The 18,795-nt window shown below is 47.8% G+C and overlaps 1 protein-coding gene across 1 annotated transcript in view; it reads left to right on the top strand.

The window, feature by feature from the left end:
• The first annotated feature begins 1,385 nt into the window (after positions 1-1,385).
• The window catches only part of FHL1 (four and a half LIM domains 1), a 64,472-nt gene continuing 47,062 nt past the window's right edge, over positions 1,386-18,795 (top strand). The window contains exon 1 of the mRNA XM_039217155.1: positions 1,386-1,464. The gene's annotated coding sequence lies outside the window, so the exon portion shown is untranslated. The remainder of the gene's footprint in view (positions 1,465-18,795) is intronic.

Here is an 18,795-nt window from a genome sequence, read left to right as displayed (position 1 = left end):
TGTTCTGCAGCGGGGTAAGCTTGGTAAGGAGTACATAACATCTCCCTGCATTAGTTCTTACAAATGTATGTGAATTTACAATGATTCCAAAAGAAAAGCAAATGTAAAGGAAATCTAAATGAGATCATGTCACGCCCTGGGACAAAGCCATTCATTCAATGGCCCCCCATCGTGTTTGGAATAAAACTGTCTGCCCATTGCCTAGGATGCAGTAGGAGATCTGGTTCCTGCCAACCTGTCCAGCTTTATATTCTGCTCCGCACCCCACCCCAGGCTCTGCCGGTGCCAATCACAATCACCACCTCTTAATTCCAAGGCATCAAGATTTGCCTCCTCCTTCTGGCCTTCATACATCTGCTCCCTCTTTCTGGAATGCTTTGCCTTGGCTCTTTCTATGGTCGCTTCTGTCGTAACTTTCAGGGCTCAGCTTAAATGTCACCTCCTCCTTTCCTAACCACACAATTTGCACACTCTTCTTCTCCCGCACAGGCATTATCCCAAATTTGATTATTTTCTCACTCCTTCATCATCTGTCTCCTCCACTAGATTGCAAGCTCCCAGGAAAGGGTGGATGGTGTTCCGCCTGACTCCGCACCGTATCCCCAGCACCTGGCACGGTGCTTGGCACGTGGTGAGGGCTCAGGAAACCAAATGTTGACTGAGTGAAGGAGTATCCACGTGCCACCTTGCCATCATTGCTTTCCTGAGTGATGTAAAGCCCTCCGGATGGTGGCATTAGGCTTACGCGTGGAGCTTCTTTCGCTCCCTCCGGCTTGCTACTAAGGGGAAGGGTCGCCGGTAGCGATCCGGACCACGGGGTTCCGCAGTCGGGGACCGAAACCCGGCGCACTACGAGGCCCCTGCCGCTTTGCAGGGAGTGTGCAGGTTAGCGGAGGCCCCTGGTGAGGCCACCTTCGCTCACTCGACTCTCTTTGTTGCTCCCACCCCCCTGCCCTGGCCGTGGCTGCCTGCAGTGACTCGTGACTCCCCGCCGGCCTCGAGGGCTGCAGCGCGACGGAGCTGGGGGGGGGGGACGGGTACCCCCAGCCCGCCCTCCCCTCGGTCTTCAGGCCAGAGCCGCCCCTCCCGGGGAGTCCTCGCCCCCGCTCCCCCGCGGCCACCTTCCCCGCGCACCCGCGCCGCGCCGGCAGCCCGGCCGCTCCCGAAGCGGGGGGCACCCCCACGCCCCGCGGGGCCGGCTCCCGCGCGCGCGCCGCGTCCCGCAGCCCCCGTGGGCAGAGCCCGGGCAGACGCGCGCCGCGCCCCGCCCCCGCGCGCGCGCCCGCCCCCTCCCCGCCTCCCCCGCGCGCCCCTCCCCTCGCGCCCCTCCCGCGCCCTACATCCAGCGCCCGGCCCAGGGGGCTCAGTCCGCAGCCGCCGCCGCAGCCGCCGCCGCCGCGCCTCGGCTTCGGTGCAGGCAGCGGCCGCCGCCGAGACAGCTGCGCGGGCGAGCATCGCCAGGCAGTAAGCCCGCTTTCTTTCCGCGTGTGCGTGCGTGTGCGCCTCCCGCCCGCCCGCCCGCGGCCCGGGGGAGCGGCCGCCCTCCAGCCCCGCCGCCGCCGCCGCCCGGGCCGCCCGGCCTGCCGCGGCCGGTACCTGCGGCCTCGGTCGGGCCTCGGCCGGCTGCCCGGGGTGGCGGCCGCGGGGTCCCCGCGGGTGCGTGCCTCGGCCGCCCTGGGCTTGCGCCACTGGGGTGGCGGGCATGGGGATGGGGAGCGACGGGGGAGGGAGGGGCGGGGGAGCGGGCGTGCCCGGGGGCTCACGGTGCGTCCTCCGCGGAATGGTGGGGAGCGGGGCGGGTGGGGGGCAGGGGGTCCCTGATTTTCCCACCGAGGCTGGAGGGCGGGGGGGCGGGGCGAGGTGGGGCACCCCTGGGCGTTCTCAGCAGGGGCGGCTGTGGGGCGCAGGCGGGTGAGCTGGGCCCCCACCCCCCTCGGCGCGCTCCTCCGGGGTGGCGCGGATGGCGAGGCGGCGAGGGTGCAACCTGGCCGGGTTCGCACAACGGAGAGGGCGGGGGTGGGGACGAGCGGGGCGTGGAGGTGAGCGGGCTCGCAGGGCTTTTCTCGACGGGGATGCTGGGGGGGGCGGTTGGAGGGGTTGGGGGTGGGGTGCCGAGGGAGTGAGGAGGACGGGGAGGGCCCGGCAGTCGTTCTTCCAACTGAGGGGATGGCGGGGGGTGGGGGTGGGTTGGCGCATGGGGGTGGGGACAGTGGGGGATTTCAGCTCCAGCGTGGAACCTGGAGAAGCGAGAGGAAGGTTCTGTCACGTGGGTTGAGCCTTAGAAGGTGGGTTTTCAAAACGGCAGGGTGTGACCTTTGCGTCTCAAAAAGCGTGAAATCGCTACAAGGTGCTATCTGTTCCAGGTGCTGGAAGAGAGGTTTCTGCTTTCGAAGTTTCTGGTTCTGTTCCATTCCTTCCCTTTCTCTTCCATTCCTCCTGGCCTCTTCTCAGCCGTCCAGGACTAGGTAGAGGTTTGGAAATAAGCAAGGGAAGACTCTGTGGTTCATGTTCTGTGCTACATCATTTTCTGCATTAGGAACCGTGCGAATCTCTCAGGTTTGTTTGGATTGCCCTTTACCATAAAACCCTGTGCCAGGGAGACCCCTTGGGAAACGAAGGGAACAAGGTTTATAAAGGGGACCCCAGATTTGGTTTTCTAATTTCCTGAAGGGCAGGGGATACGCCGTCGTAGCATTTTGCTTGGCTTTTAGAAGAGGGAGAAATGGAAAAAACGTATGTCTTTGCTGGAAGATCCCTGTATTCGTTTAAATGATCCCATCGGGATTATCTGAGCCCCCTTTGATTTGAATTTGGAATGGATCCAGTTTTCCTAATTGGAGCCATCATTTTGTAATTGCCTGTAATTCTTCCCTGGGTTATCAAATCTATGGCGAGCTTATAGAGCAGTAGGAATAATTTTTTTTTAGTTATCTTGATTAAGACAGTTTTAATGTAAATTTGATGTTGTTCCTTGGAAATGCGAACCTTTGCAGAATAGCAGAAGTTTAAATTATGAGTCCCTTGGAATTTTGTAAAGCCTTTCACTCCCCATCTCATCTTCTCTGGGAAGAGAACCCCCCCCCCATTCTTTACACTGAAGAAGCAAGGGCTTCTGGGATGGCAGCTTTGCCTTTGAAAACTCCAGCTCATATTTGCTGAAGAGTACATACTGAAAAGGCATTGGCCTTTAATGTGGTGAGGCTATAGTGCTTTCCCATTTTGGGGCCATAAGGTTCCAATCTACTTTTTACCTTCAGTCTTTAAAAATGGTTATTTAACATTTTTAAGAGCAAATATAATCTTTTTTTTTCTTTATTTCAACTTTTTTTTTAAAATGTTTTTATTTATTTCTAGGAGAGAGAGAGACAGCGTGAGCAGGGGAGGGTCAGAGAGAGAGGGAATCACAGACTCTGAAACAGGCTCCAGGCTCTGAGCTGGCAGTCAGCACAGAGCCTGACGCCGGGCTCGAACCCACAAACCGCGAAATCATGACCCAAGCGAAAGTCGGACGCTTAACCGACTAAGCCACCCAGGCGCCCCAAGAGCAAATATAATCTTTATACAACAGGAAATTGGTTAGATAGGCCGTGATTTACGCAAACTGCCTCCCAATATAGTCTAAGATTCCCGTATAGGTTCTGTAACCATATATGGTTTTTGAAATTCTGTGCTACCATTCCCGTATTGAAGTTTTGGAGAAGAAAAGCTGGACTTTCAACCAAGTCTAGATTTTGGAGTGAAACAGTAAAAGAAAATTCTGTATACGTTTTCAATTGGTCAGCTTCCTCTTGTAGGATACCGGTGCACTGGAGCTAATTTAATATCTACCAAACGAATGGACCGCTTAAATAATGATTTGTTTACTGGAAACACTAAACTGGAAATGGGTAGGTGATAATAGAGATTTTTGGCCTCAGACAAAAATGTGTTTAATTAAGTACTGTTATGTGCAGCCTTTCTAATGTTACTTCGATATACATCCTGTATACAGGCAGCAGACAATCTAAAACTCATGCACTTAGAAATACATCCTGTATACAGGCAGCAGACAATCTAAAACTCACGCACTTAGAAATACAATTTAAGTCTGATTGTTTTTTCTCTTATGCACAGACTGCCCAGAGTGGTCAAATCTTAGAGAGGGAAATGTGGTGATGGGTAGTGGGGACTTAAGTTCCTGTAGACGAAAAGAGGGGGAAAGGATGAAGACGTTCCAGCAATTAACAAAAATGGTCAAGTGGCTTCCTAAGTATTCTTCAAGATTTTCCTTATAGCCATTTGAAGAATAATTTGCAAATGGAGACTTTGTGCAAGACATTGGCCCTCCCTCCCTCCCAAAGTTTTGACATTAAAAGAAATACCAGTGCGTTAAGGTGGAGGCTGACATTCTGAAGCTGCGCCCTGTTCCCTGCTCTCCACCGCCCGGGGTTCCCTTCTGCCCCGAACCCCTCCTTTCACCGCATTCGGTGCCAGCAGCATTGGGAGTTGAACAAATGTTTGTGCTTGCTTGAACTTTAGGCCTTATCTCTTTGGCTGCCTTCCCCAGCTTTTGCCTACAAAATTTTTTTGGTTAATTGGACTTTCCAGTTGTTTGGATTTGGGGTAAAAGGGAGTAGACTGTAATGATTTTCTCTTAAAAGACCTTCTTTCATCTCCTGTTGGATGGGAGCAAAGAGAGGTTTTTTTTTGTTTGTTTGGTTTTGGGTTTTGTATTTTTTTTTTTTTTTTTGGTCAACGGAGTACTTAATCAAGCAGAATATATGACTGCTCATGTATTCAGCAAACATTTACTGAGTTACCACCTGTGTTGGAGGCTCGGTGCTACTAGGTTCAGGGATACACAGTAGATAACAAATGGCTCCCACTTTCTGGGGGGGCATCTCCTAAAACGGAAAACAGATGATGAATTTGTTGGGAATAATCAAGAGGTGGCCAGAGTATTTGGACAGTAACCTAGCACTTTATATACATTAACCGTGCTTCAGCCAGGCACACGGTGGAGTCGTTTCTTGCCAGGGAATTATGCCTTGTATAAACAGTACCTCACCTTCCTCGTTAAGGCATACTTTTTCATTTTGGGTAAAGCGGTTTATAAGTCATCGTGAGGATCTTAAGGTCCGTGGCCTTTTCCAAGAAGACACGTTTTATGTGAAGTGCATAGGACACAGCGGACTTCCTGATATTTAAGTTGGGCATTTTATATCACTTTGTGGAGGAGTGAGGAGGCAGCGGCCAGGCCAGCAGCCCTTCCTGTGACTTAAAAGCATCTTCTAGCGGCAAATGGGGCCACACAAAATGATCCCTGTGTGGCCAGCTTTGAATTGTAGATGATGGATGATGAAGGCCAGAAGAGTGTGAAAGATACTGAATGGTAGCCCGAGGAGACCTTCGCCCTCTTGCAGGGTCACCTCCTGGGGTCTTTGCACGTTCCCCTGTATGTGGATCGCGCTAGACCAGTGGTGTTTACCTGGGGGCAGTTTTGTCCACCCCCCCCCCACGGGGCACTGAACAATGTCTGGAGACATTTTTGGCTGTCGTGAATTGGGATGCAGCATGCTGCTGGTGTCTAAACATTCTCTACACTGCATGCGGCAGCCTCCCCCCCGCCTGCCCCCCTGCAACAAAGAATGATCTGACCCAAAATGTCAGTAGTGCTGAGGTTGATGTAATTCCCTCTACAAGATGCAGTAAAGTGGAAGCTCAGGAGAGTAGGAAACAGGAACGGTATCTTGATGTGATGTTTAACGTCAGCTGAGCTCACTCGACTGGTCTAAAAACTGGCTAGTCAATCGACCCAAATAGTTAGAGACCAGTGAGAGCTACCATTGATGGGCCTTCCCCTATGCCAGGCCCTTGTACACGTTCTATATTCCCTTCATTTTATAAACGAGGAACCAGGCTCCAAGAGGCAACGTGAGTCCTTTAGGCTTTTTTTTTTTTTTTTTTTTTTTTTTTAATGGTGGCCTCAGGATTGGAAGCAGACATCAACATTAAGATCATCATACTCCTCAGAAGTCCATGGCTTTTGAGCACACTGTTGTACTGTCTCCCATGTGACATGTTCCATTCAAAATCTTACTTAACGAAATTAAAATTACTACGTGTCCTACATACCATTGAGCTTGCTTGAGAGTAATTAAAGCCACGGACGTTAAATTTGATCATACTTGGAAGTAAGTGGCCAGGAGTAGGGGAGAAAGGGAACTGGCATTACTTGAAGGCCTGCTGTGGTTCTAGAAAATACACTGGTTGAATTCACACCCATTACATAATTTGATCCGCACGGCAACTCTGCAAAGCGACGATGCACATGTCACAGACGAGGTTAGCAAAGTAACTTAGCTAAGCGGCCGAGGCGGGACATAAGCCCCATGACGAAGCCAGTGTCCCTTGCCGCTTTCTGTCAATCTTGGGGTTGGTGAAGAGGGGGAAGTTGAACAGGCTGCCAGAAGGTGAGTAACGGGTCCTGGATGAAAGGTGGTAACATGTCCTAGATGATGGGTCATTCCCAGGTAGAGAATGGAGAGGTGAATCCCTGTGCTTTCTTCCCCCGAGGAGGGCTGAGGTCGACAGAGAACTTGTTCTAGACATCTACCCAAGCTAAGCCTGTAAAAGTCACTCTGGAAAACTTCATTTTCTGTCTTCCTTGGATTTTTCAGACTGGTTCCGTAACCATGGAACGGGAGGTTGCCGAGTAGTGCTTTTATCTTTCTGCATCTCCTTCTCCTACCTTCCCTAGGACTGTCGTGTAGAACTTAGTACTGACAGCATTCGGTTTTGTCATCTCCTTAAACAATTTGGACGTTTGTTTTTGCCATGGAAATTGTTTTTAAATAAATGTCATCAGACTCATACTTGTGTTTTCCATATGGGGGGGTGTGTTTTGTTTCGACAGCTAAATATTTATTTTAACTTCTGATGTGTTGTATTTTTGAGCATAACAAGAGGAAAAATTAAAAAAAAACCAACCCAGCCGAATAGCAATCATATTTTGTCTGGCAAGCGATTTTTTTGTGTGTGGGTAGAAGGAGGACTTCATGTTTCATTTCATTTGCTTTAAATTGGAAAGGAATTTTAACCATGATTCTCAAGGGCCAGGATGCTAGGGGAAAAAAAGAAATGTTATTTAGATAAAATGCATGTTTTGATTTCCACGTAGGTTTGGGAGCCATAGATCTGATTATAATAATAATGTCATGAGTCGGCAGCAGTCAGCCACTGGGGTGATCAGCCCCTGGGTACAGGCGCGCATTGTGAGACTGCTTTTGTACCCCCTCTCCCCATGATTTTAGAGTAGACTCCAGAGATCTGATAAAACTGGCAAGAATGCACTAATCCTTTCAAAAATCCAACCTTTTCATGATAATAGTGGTACTTTTACGTTGTAGGGAAACTCAGAAACTACAGAAAAGCCTAAAGAATATAAAAATCAGCTTATAACCCACCATCCAGAAATTAGTGACCGTGTTTTTTTTTTTTTTTTGTATTTCTCTTTAAAATGCAATGGCTTTTTTTTTTTTTTAATGGTGGCCTCAAGTCCATTGCAAAATCTCCAGCTTCTAAATGTAGGCTAAGTTATTTTTTTTTTAAACTTTACCAAAAGAGTTTCTGAATTATTGTTGCATCTCTGGAGAGAAGTCCTGGTCGTAGACATGAACTGGGAATAGCGCCAGCGGGTTAGTGGCCTCCTCACGTGAGCCCTTCACAGTCCTCCTCCTTCAACTTGGGTCATAGAATTTCCATGCTTGAGAGGCGCCTGGGTGGCTCGGTCAGTTGAGAGTCCAGCTTCGGCTGGAGTCATGATCTCTGTGGTTCGTGGGCTCAAGCCCCGCATCAGACTCAACTGCCGTCAATGCAGAGCCCGCTTCAGATCCTCTGTCCCCCTTTCTGCCCCTCGTGCCCAAATAAAGGAAGATTAAAAAATTTCTACACTATAAAGGGCTGTCAGGACCCACTCCCCTTCATTTTATGAGGCCCAAAGAGTTCAGGCCTCTGCCCCCAGATCACATAACGTGTTAATACTGGAGGTTCAGTTCGAAGCATTAGGCCCTCCATATGTAGGTAAGTTTTTATTTCCTAATTAAAAACTCGTCATAGTCGCGAACTTTTTGTGGGCCTGTCCCTCAAAAGAACAGACTTTTGGGGGCACCTGGGTGGCTCAGTTGGTTAAGAGTCTGACTCCGGCTCAAGTCATGATCTCCTGGTTTGTGAGTTCGAGCCCCACCTCAGAGCCCCTTGGGGTCCTCTGTCTCCCTCCTTCTCCAGCTCTCCCCCACTCATGCACGCTCGCTCACTTTCAAAAATAAACATTTAAAGAATAAAGAACAGACTTTTATGATGGAAGTCTATTTCCTATGGTAAAGGATACCACAAAGGCCAAGTATTTCCTAAATTTCATATCAAAACACTTGGGAGAAGGAGCCTGGTTGGCTCAGTTGGTGGAGCATGTGACTCTTGATCTTGGGGTTGTGAGTTTGAGCCTCACGCTGGGTATAGAGATTACTTAAAAAAAAAATCTTTTTTTTTTTTTTTACACAAATGTTCATAGCAGCTTTATTTGTAGTAGCCCCAGACTAGAATCAATTCAGATGTCCTTCAACAGATGGATAGCTTTAATAGACCTTATTACATTTATGCCATGGAATACTACTCAACAATAAAAAGTAACAAAATTTTAAAGTTGAATGAATATACAGGGAATAATTCTGAGTGAAAAAGTTACTAATTCCAATTGCAAAGGTTACATACTGTACATTCCATTGGTATAATACTTTTGAAGTGACATTTTTAGAAACATAAGAGTTAATAGTTATGGGTGGAGGAAGGAAGTAGTTTGCTTACAAAAAGGCAATTATGAGGGGCACCTGGGTGGCCTAGTCAGCATAAAATGGGACTTTTGATCTTGGGGGCTCATGAGTTCAAGCCCCGGACGAATGGATCAAGAAGATGTAGTTTATCTATACGATGGAATACTACATGGCAATGAGAAAGAATGAAATCTGGCCACGTGTAGCAACATGGATGGAACTTGAGGGTGTTATGCTGAGCGAAATAAGTCAGGCAGAGAAGGACAAAAAAAAAATCTTTAAAAAATAACCAGGGGCGCCTGGGTGGCTCAGTCGGTTAAGTGTCCGACTTCAGCTCAGGTCACGATCTCATGGTTCGTGGATTCGAGCCCCGCATCAGGCTCTGTGCTGACAGCTAGCTCAGAGCCTGGAGCCTGTTTCAGATTCTGTGTCTCCCTCTCTCTCTACACTTCCCCTGCCCACGCTGTCTCTCTCTCTCAGAAATAAATAAAATATTAAATTTTTTTAAAATAAAAAATAACCAGCTGGGAGTAGTACAGGAATTTGTCTCCTGCTTGCTTTTATTGAGACTGAGCGTTACTGGTGGGGAACCTCTTTCGTGCATCTAGCCCTCAGTTTAATTTCCCTTGGCCTGCGGGCCAAGTGGCAAGGCGGGTCAAACCGCCTGTAGTCACAGACATGAACGGTGGCTTTCTAAGAGTCTTCCCTAATGGTAGTCTGCAAGGACCACCCTTTCAGCTGTTGCAGCATGTTAAGTGTTTTTTACTTTACAAATGGGGATACCTGTTAACAGTGGGGGAAGGAAATTTTAAAGACCGCATCTGCTTCCAAACTTAGGTAGGACGTTAACAAGTTGTAGCGAATGCTGGCAGCATGGCGTCATTAAAATGGGCACACACAGTCCTTCTAATCTGGCACTATTAAATAAATTCTTTTAAAAAAAGTTTTAATGTTTGTTCATCTCTTTGAGAGAGAGAGACAGAGCATGAGTGGGGAAGGGGCAGAGAGAGAGGAAGACACAGAATCCGAAGCAGGCTCCAGGCTCCGAGCCGTCAGCACAGAGCCTGACACGGGGCTCAAACCCACGAACCGTGAGATCATGACCTGAGCCGAAGCTGGACGCTTCACCAACTGAGCCACCCAGGCGCCCCTTAAATAAAATAAATTCTTAAGCTTTCCTCTCGTTCTTTCCATGGCCTTCTTCATTCTTAATTTCTTTGCATGTCCTTTGCCTGTGTCACTGTCAGGGTCACTCTTCTCAGTCCAGTTGACTCTGTGCACGTTCCTTTTACCAGGCTCTTTGCATACCCACATCATCACGTTCACCGGCCCCTGCATCTTCCCTAATTTACCCCTTTTGCCGGTGTTAGAGTCACCCCAGCCTGGACTGGGCCAGGTCTTTTCTGCCCTGTGTGGGCAGGGAGGTTGCTCTCCAGAGCAGGTGTGCGGTGTGGAGAGCTGGTGTCACTCGATAGAGAAAGACCACTGGTAGAATAGAACTAAACAAAATAAGTTCAGAGATGACGCAGGCTGCAGACGTGTAAACCGGTGAAGACGACATCGTCCCTTCTCTACAGCCAGGGCCCCAGCAAAGCCGAAGCGACGTGAAATAATGAATATGGATACTCATTGCCAAGGGCTTACCATTTGAACAAATGAGAAAATTGTACCCTTGCCTAGGGGTGCGTTCTCAAGTAGACTCTGCTCCTGTTCCTCATTATTGCCTGCTAATGAGTGTGTGCGTTGTCAGGGAGCAGCCGGCCTTCCCAGCTTCCTGTAGTGCACTGTGTTTCTCTTCTGGAAACGGGGCTTCCTCTGTGTCTAGACCAGCGAGATGTACTTCATATTTGAGCTAGTATAGATATGAAATGCACAGAAGATACACGTGTACTGGTTCTGAAATGCAGCGAAACCCAGAAAAACAACCAGCACAATCAGTCATCGTTGTCAGCACTTCACTGCTTGTAGAATTCAGGTTTTACAGGGGTGCCTGGATGGCTCCAGCGAGTGAGCATCTGTGTCTCAGTTTCGGCTCACGTCATGATCTCATGGTTCATGGGTTCGAGCCCTGCGTTGGGCTCTGTGCTGAAAGTGTGGAGCCCGCTTGGGATTCTCTCTCCTCTCTCTCTCTCTCTCTCTCTGCTCCTCTTCCGCTTGTGCTCTCTCTCTCTCTCAAGATATGTAAATAAGCTTTTTAAAAAAAGAATTCATGTTTTATTTACCCACATAAAAACTCTCTGGATCGTATATATATTCTAAGACATGAAATGTTACACAGGCGTAATACAAGAATTTGTAATATCCACAAGGTTTTTTTTTTTTTTTATGTTTATTTTTGAGAGCGAGAGCCCGCAAGAAGGGGAGGGGCAGAGAGAGAGGGAGACACAGAATCTGAAACAGGCTCCAGGCTCCGAGCTATCAGCACAGAGCCCAATGTGGGGCTCAAACCCACAAACCGTGCAATCATGACCTGAGCCAAAGTCGGACACTCAACTGGCAGAGCCACCCACCCACCCCTGTAATATCCACAAGGTTTTAAGTTTACTTTTCAGTACTAAGAAAATGATAGCTGGGAACACACAGGTTTTGTCATCAAGGTGATTTTGATGAGGATGGTACAAAACTGAATTTCCAGATTTGATTAATTCAGTCTTGTTATTCTCTTTCAGTTTTAGAGTGTGGATAAGATCACTCGACTTCTGTCAAATTTGAAATGTGTGATTTATTAGGAAGACATCAAGGATTGGTTTTTCGGCACATTCCTGCCAGGTCTAGTTTTACCCGTCAGTCTTGTTTGTGAATCTGATTGCTGGCGTCCGCCTGGACATAATCAATCGTCTGCACTTTCACGTGGCCAGGTGAAGGGAAGTAACAGGTATCCCCTCCCCCAGGTCTCTTAGAGACCAAAGGGCATACGTGGCCACACACATATGAATCATAAAGTCCAAGCGTTTCTGTATCACTGAGCCGTCATAGTGGATTTAGACATTTGAATGAACACAATTTTGTGTTTTTCTACAGTTTCTAAGAAATAGCCTGTAAATAACTGTAGTTTCAAATAATTGAAATGACAGATTCCTCAGCAGGTAGCTTCTGGAAGCTAAGGAGCTTTTTAAACTCCTTGTTGAGGATTCTACATCTCCAGATGCCAGGCTCAATTCAAATTTTCAAATTCTAGGCCCTTTCCTTCTAGGCCACAAGAAACTCTGCCTCTTTTGTGTTTAATGTTTATTTATTTATTTATTTATTTTTGAGAGAGGGAGAGAAGGAGAGAGCAAGCAGGGGAGGGGCAGAGAGAGAGAGGGAGACAGGATCCCAGGCAGGCTCCATGCCATCAGCATGGAGCCCGATTTGGGGCTGGAACTCACGAAACGTGAGATTGTGACCTGGGCTGAAACCGAGAGTTGGCTGCTGAACGGACTGAGCCCCCCAGGCGCCCCGAGAAGCTCTGCCTCTTGTAAGGAAGGAACTGGGAAGGAATTCTGTAGTGTGGCAAGCACACGTAACTGCAGTAACAGCCACGCTAATAGGAGGTGAAAGTTTATACTCACATCTACAGATAAAGCGGTGTGCCTTTGTTAGAGCCCCCCCTTTTTTTAGCTAGAGCCCCCTTTTTAACATCCAGACTTTCCCTATTTTATTAAGGAATGATTAACAGACATAACTATGAATGTTTAAAGAGTACAACATGATAATGATGTACATGTGCGTTGTGGAATGATCAGGATAATTTAAAATCCACTTTATGATGACACTCCTCATTTATGTACGATAAATTGCATCCACTTAAGGCATAGAGCATGAGGGTTTGGGCAGACGTACGTGCCCGTGGACCCACTACCACCATCAGGGTATAGGATGCTGGTATCACTCCCCTCCCCCCATGTTTCCTTGTGCCCTGTTTGCTGTACATCCTTCCCTGTGCCCTGTGCTCAGCCAACCACTGGTCTGCGTTTGTGCGAGAGCCCCTTGGCAAGCTTACATGTGCAAGGTGGTGGATCCTTCTCTACCCAGGGACCAGATGTACATGTGAAACACAATTTTCTTTTCATTTAAGATAACATAATATGACAGAGTGATTCCAGGTCTGAGTTCCTAGAATGTTTTCATGATTGCGTACAAATGAGCACTTGAGAATTTTGCCTGCAAGTAAACGACAGCATCCTTAAACAGACTCCTTACATACTTGGGTCAGAGGGAAATTCCAGCTAAGAGAAAAACGATTCTGGAGAAACAGAGAAGTGGTACATGTTCTCCTGAAGTAGTTACAGGAAGATGTCAAATCCCCCAAGAACAGGACACATCAACTCATTTGAGTTTTGCTTCATGCTTACTCATTAAGTAAAAATGACAAAAATGAGAGTATTTTGCATCCCTACATATTTATGCCTCTAGCTAGTGTGTGTATATAATCATCGTACAGGAGCAAAACCCTGTCCCTTCAGCCTTCCAAAAGATTTGAAACAGGTTTCAGAGGGAATTTCCCATGGGCAGAAGGTGTACCATCTTTACACACTTCGTATGCAAAGCAAGCTTTTCATATACAAAATGTTGTTTTCCCGTTGACATGTTGAGGTGGAAGAATAATTCAACAACTTAAAGGCCACGGTCATGAGACGGAATGTGTCCTTTCCTCACTTACCCTACCCCCAAAAAAATAAGTCCACATCCCTTTTCTCTTACGTGTAGCTGGCTATTCATTGCAGTCACTCTGTCTGCCTTGTCTCCATGTGCCACTTGTGATTGCGACGCTGCCTGCCCTGCCCCATCTTCCTTTCCCGATTTTCTTCTTCCTCATCCTTTCTGTCTCCTGATGCTTCTTCACTTATGCTGCCCTGCCTTCTCATGACGACACTGCTTTTATAAACTTCTCCAGACTGAGTTGTCCTCAGAGTGACCAATTCCAGCACATCAGGTGTCCTTTTGGAGACCATTTTTCTTACTTTTTCCTCTGCAGTCCAGTAATTTCTTCAGGCTTCTCTCAAGGTTGGGGGCCTGCTGGAGGTTTGAGAGTCACGAACAGTTGGTTTGCGGGTCATCAAAGTTGAATATGCATGTGGGCTGGGATAGAGACAGTCTGGGAGACCATGAATCATTCAAAATGATGTACAGTATAATCCTGCGAAACTACCTTTTACAAAGCTAAAGCCGTTAGAATTGTTTTGAGAATTGTGACTTAACTGCTCCCCAGCATGTACTGTAAGACGGGAAACCTTGGACGTTTGTTAAGATCTATAGAGTGTACGTACGACACGGTGAACCCTGATGTCAACTGCGCACCTTAATGAAGAATAATGTAGGGATATTGGCTTATCCGGCGTAGCACACATACTACAGTGATCCAAGATGTTAATGGGGGAAATCTGGAGGGGGATGTTGCAGAGGTATGTGGAAAATGTACTTTCTGCTCAATTTCTCTGCAAACCCAAAACCGCCAAAAAGTCTACCTAAAAACCCTTCAGGACTCAGAAACATAAAGAATATATCAGGCACTTTTTATTACTCACTTGCAGATAAAAGTGCAGCATTGGTTTTTAAGCACTAGCAACATAGACAAGCGCTTCTCCTTGAGTGATGTAACTGGTAACCTGGGCCCCCTGAAAAGTGAAAAGGTGAGCTTCGGAGAGAGCGGCCCTGCTCTGCCAGCCCCTGTCGGCTTGTACAATAGTTACTGGAAAGATCTGTGTGAGCATTGGGCTGGGGCTTTCTTTACCTGCCACCATTGGGGGGAGTGGGGCCCCAGACTTAAATAAGTCCCCTGCCCTATAACCCAGTGACCCTTTTTTTTAGAAAATTTTTTTTAATGTTTTTATTTATTTCTGAGAGAGACAGAGACAGAGACAGCGTGAGCAGGGGAAGGTCAGAGAGAGAGGGAGACAGAATCCGAAGCAGGCTCCAGGCTCTGAGCTAAGCCATCAGCAGAGAGCCCGACGCGAGGCTCAAACCCACGAACCGTGAGATCGTGACCTGAGCTGAAGTCGGACGCTTAACTGACTGAGCCACTCCTGCAGGCGCCCCCATCAGTGATCCCTTTTTTGACCCTCGTTTTTATGGTGTCCCTAGCAACACTGGCAGTTGGTGAGCTCATGCCAACTCTTTGAGCCAGTATCCAGGTCAGAGTTTGATTGCTTTGGCCCACAGGCTATTGCATGGCTTGTAGTGGCATCGACCTAACACCAGAACCTCCATGCCGTGACTCACTGCGGCCAGCTGTCCTGTAAGCCTGTATGAAAAGATGAGGCTTTTTAAGGTCTTACTGTGATTTGTGTCTGTACATTGAAACTGGGCGATTATTATGGGCAACTGGAAGTATGTGTTGCTTTCTTGAGCTGGCTGTAAAAACAGAACATTCTAGGGGTGCCCAGCTAGCCCACGGTGGAGCATGTGACTCTTGATCTCAGGTTCATGAGTTCGAGCCCCACGTTGGGGGTAGAGTTTTCTTTGGGGTAAAAAAAAAAACCTTGGAACATTCTATGGTAGGTAGTAGTAAGCAGAGGTCAGGGAATGGGTTCTGAGGGGGGCCATTGCGACTGAGGGAGACAAAAAGAGAAAGACCAGAAGAGAAGAAAACCGATAAGACATCAAGGATTAGAACATAAATGAAAGTAATCATCTAGGGAATGGATGCCTTGGGGATCCGGTGGTTCACAGCATGTGTCCCTTTGGGCCTGTGATTAGACCCAGGGTGAGAAACTCCAGTTACCTGAAAAAAATACAAATACAGGGGAGAGTTGGCTGTAGAGCTCACCTATTTCAGATGTGTTTATTTTATTTTATTTTTATTTATTTATTTTTAATATTTTTTATTTATTTCTAGGGGAGAGAGAGAGACAGCATGAGCAGGGGAGGGTCAGAGAGAGAGGGAGATACAGACTCTGAAACAGGCTCCAGGCTCTGAGCTGGCAGTCAGCACAGAGCCCGACGCAGGGCTTGAACCCACGAACCGTGAGATCATGACCTAAGCGAAAGTCGGACGCTTAACCGACTAAGCCACCCAGGCGCCCCCAGATGTGTTTATTTTATATGTCAGAAGTAACTTTTATGTATGGGTCTTGTCAGGTGTATTCGTCATTACACCTGTTACTGGATAAACCGTTACACATTTTTCTCGATTTCACTACTTAGTTTCACTGATTGACTATACCTGTGGTCCTACCTCTGTTAGACGTGGCAGATTTTAACAGGGGTGAGGGGACAGAAATAACCTCTCCCTTGAGTCACAATCCACGTGGAGGCTTGGGGATTCCAGTTTAGTCGCTAAGATCACGGGGCACCCTCTGCCCGTGGTGAACCAGATGGAGACACACGGATGTGGTCACCGTCACTTTGTACCGAGTCCTGTAGCCGACTCAATTGTACAGCGATCCCTGTCTGTTGTAGAGATGGCGGAAGTAACCATCTGACCGCCGCATAATGTTTTTGCATCATAGGTATAGACAGGCTGGGTCAGTCGCAAGGCCTAGTATAGTCTTGCCCCTCCCGCTCAAGCTGCTGGAAATAGCTGGAAGACCTGGGAAGGTGCAGGGGCGATGGCATGCTGGGCAGGTATGCGACAACATCCACCTGGCCCTTCCCTTCCTGCTCAGCCAGGTGCTTCTCACAGCCCTTTGGCACCTCATCTTCTGCTTCCCCTCTGTCTCCTCTGTACCCTTAATCCAGGTACTTGTGAATTTTCCCTTAAGGAACAAAGGAGGATGTCAGCCCAAAAAAGGTGGGGGACTCTTGGCCTAAGCTTTCAAACTATGAGAGCAGTGTACTTTAGGCTTCCGGCTCTGCTGGGGTTTTACTGCCGCGCTGGTTTGTTAGGTATAATAATGGAACTTCAGGAGGACTTTGTAAACGTGTTCTGGCATACAACTTGAAAATTGAATTGTGGCACCTTATCAAGTGATCGTTCCGTCCACCTTTAAAGCCCCTATAATTTTTCTTTATGTGTTTATTCTTGTCCCTGTAGCCGATTCCAGCAGAGTGCAGGCTGACGCGAAGGATTTACTTTGGGGCTAATTGATTGGAGCAGGGCTGCCAGGTTGCCCGCGCGAAAGGAGACTGTTCGCAGAGTGCCAGACACAGCTTGGAAAGTAGGAGTCAGGGTGCTTCACATGATGAAATCAACAAACGTTTATTGAGCGCTTACTCTGTGCAAGGCACTTGGCTTGGCTTGCTGGATGCCGAGGGGAGTTCTTAAAAACAAGGGGCGCCTGGGTGGCTCAGTCGGTTAAGCGTCCAACTTTGGCTCAGGTAATTGTCTCACGGTTTGTGGGTTCGAGCCCCGCGTCGGGCTCTGTGCTGACAGCTAGCTCAGAGCCTGGAGCCTGTTTCAGATTCTGTATCTCCCTCTCTCTCTGCCCCTCCCCTGCTCATGTTGTCATCTCTCTCAGAAATAAATAAAACATTAAAAAAAAAAAAACAAAGGCGATCTCTTCAAGCAGTGAACTTCCCATTCTAATTGGAGAAGCTATTAGAGGTGCAGAAAGGGTGTGGTGGAGAGGCTTGAACTGAGGGGGAGGAGGAGAGAGTCGGGAGTCTCAAATCCCAGCCCAAGTTTGCCTGTCACCATCCGATTCCTTGGATAAATCATTTTCCCTTTTTGGGGTCTCAGTTTCTAAAAAGAGAATCAGACTAGGTAATCTCTAAGTCTGTGGATTGGCTCATCAACAAATGTGTTAAAAAGTTGAACAGTGCAGAGCAATAGTAGAAGAGATTCCAGAAGATGGTGCATTGTCTTTGGCTAAATAAAGCGTATGTATGATAGTTACTACTGTAGGTATACAGTACCTATCTCTACCATATAATTATATCGATTTTAACTCTTGACTGGTGTTTCTCAAAGTGGGGTACTCGGACCTGACCTGCAGCATCAGCATCACCTGGGAGCTTGTTAGAAATGCAGATTCAGGGGCCCACCCCAGACCTACCGAATCAGAAACCCCAGGGGTGGGAGCCCAACACTTTGTGTTCGAACAACTCCCGCTTGCCCAGAAGACTCTGATGCCCACTAAACTTGCCCAGCTTTGGGCCATAGGAACATGGGGCAGTGGTTCTCGAATTCAGTTGTATGTTAGATCCATCGGAGGGAATTTGGTGGGAGAGGGCACCCAGGCGTCACTAGTAGTTCTGGCTCTGCAGGTGCAGCCAGAATTTGAGAATCCCTGGTTTAGGGGAGAGTGGCATGAGCCAAAGCACCTGTTCTCTGGTGGTGACAAAGCCCAGAGGCCGGGAGTCAGCCAGAGCCAGAGTTGGATATGGCAGAAGGCGAAACGTGGGTCTCGTGGGAAGGCCGTGGATTTCTTGCTAGAAATTCGGTCTGTAGACTGCCGTGGAGGAAGGGTTAGGGGAAAGGGCCAGATCAGGATAATGGGCCAGATCAGGATCGCAAAAATGAGATCGTCGTAAGGAAGAGAAGGTCTGGAGCCTCTTTGGCAGGATGAAAGGACAGGATCTGGTGATGGTTTGTCGGGGTGAGGGCAGTGTTAGAACGTCCTTGGTCCACTACTTCCTCTCAGCCTTCTGAGACAGCCTGCATGCTCTAGATGCTTCTATCAGACTTGTCACATTCTATGGATCCGTGCTCATTCTCTGTCCCTCGTTGCTTTGACTTGGGGAGCGGGTATTCCCCAGTGAGTTATGTAAAAATACAGAACTGTAGTCCTCCAGAAAGCTACCCACGGTCACCCTGGCAGGGGGAACAAATCCTGTTTCTTAACGAAAGAATGCTTGGAGTTGTGGGAAAGTTGTAAACTTGGCAAGGACTAGTTCGAGCCTATCAGTCAATTAAATGAATTTTTATTTTATCATTTGTTTTATTTGGGAGCTGTTGTACTAGTCATTGAAAGGACATCAATCTTCATATTTTTAAAACAAAACAAAAATACCATTGAACATTAGGGCAAAGGACAAGAATTTTAGGGTTTTACCTTTTGACTTTAGCAAATATTTGCCACTCCATTTTTCTTGCTGGATTTCGCCATTTGTTTTGTTTTGCGTTGTT

The sequence above is a fragment of the Hyaena hyaena genome, unplaced genomic scaffold, assembly GCF_003009895.1.
Source record: "Hyaena hyaena isolate Hyena2069 unplaced genomic scaffold, ASM300989v1 scaffold_669, whole genome shotgun sequence".
In the NCBI taxonomy this organism is placed as follows: Eukaryota; Metazoa; Chordata; class Mammalia; order Carnivora; family Hyaenidae; genus Hyaena; species Hyaena hyaena.
The sequence above is the reverse complement of the archived record's forward strand: the minus strand, read 5'-3'. Positions and strand labels throughout refer to the sequence as shown.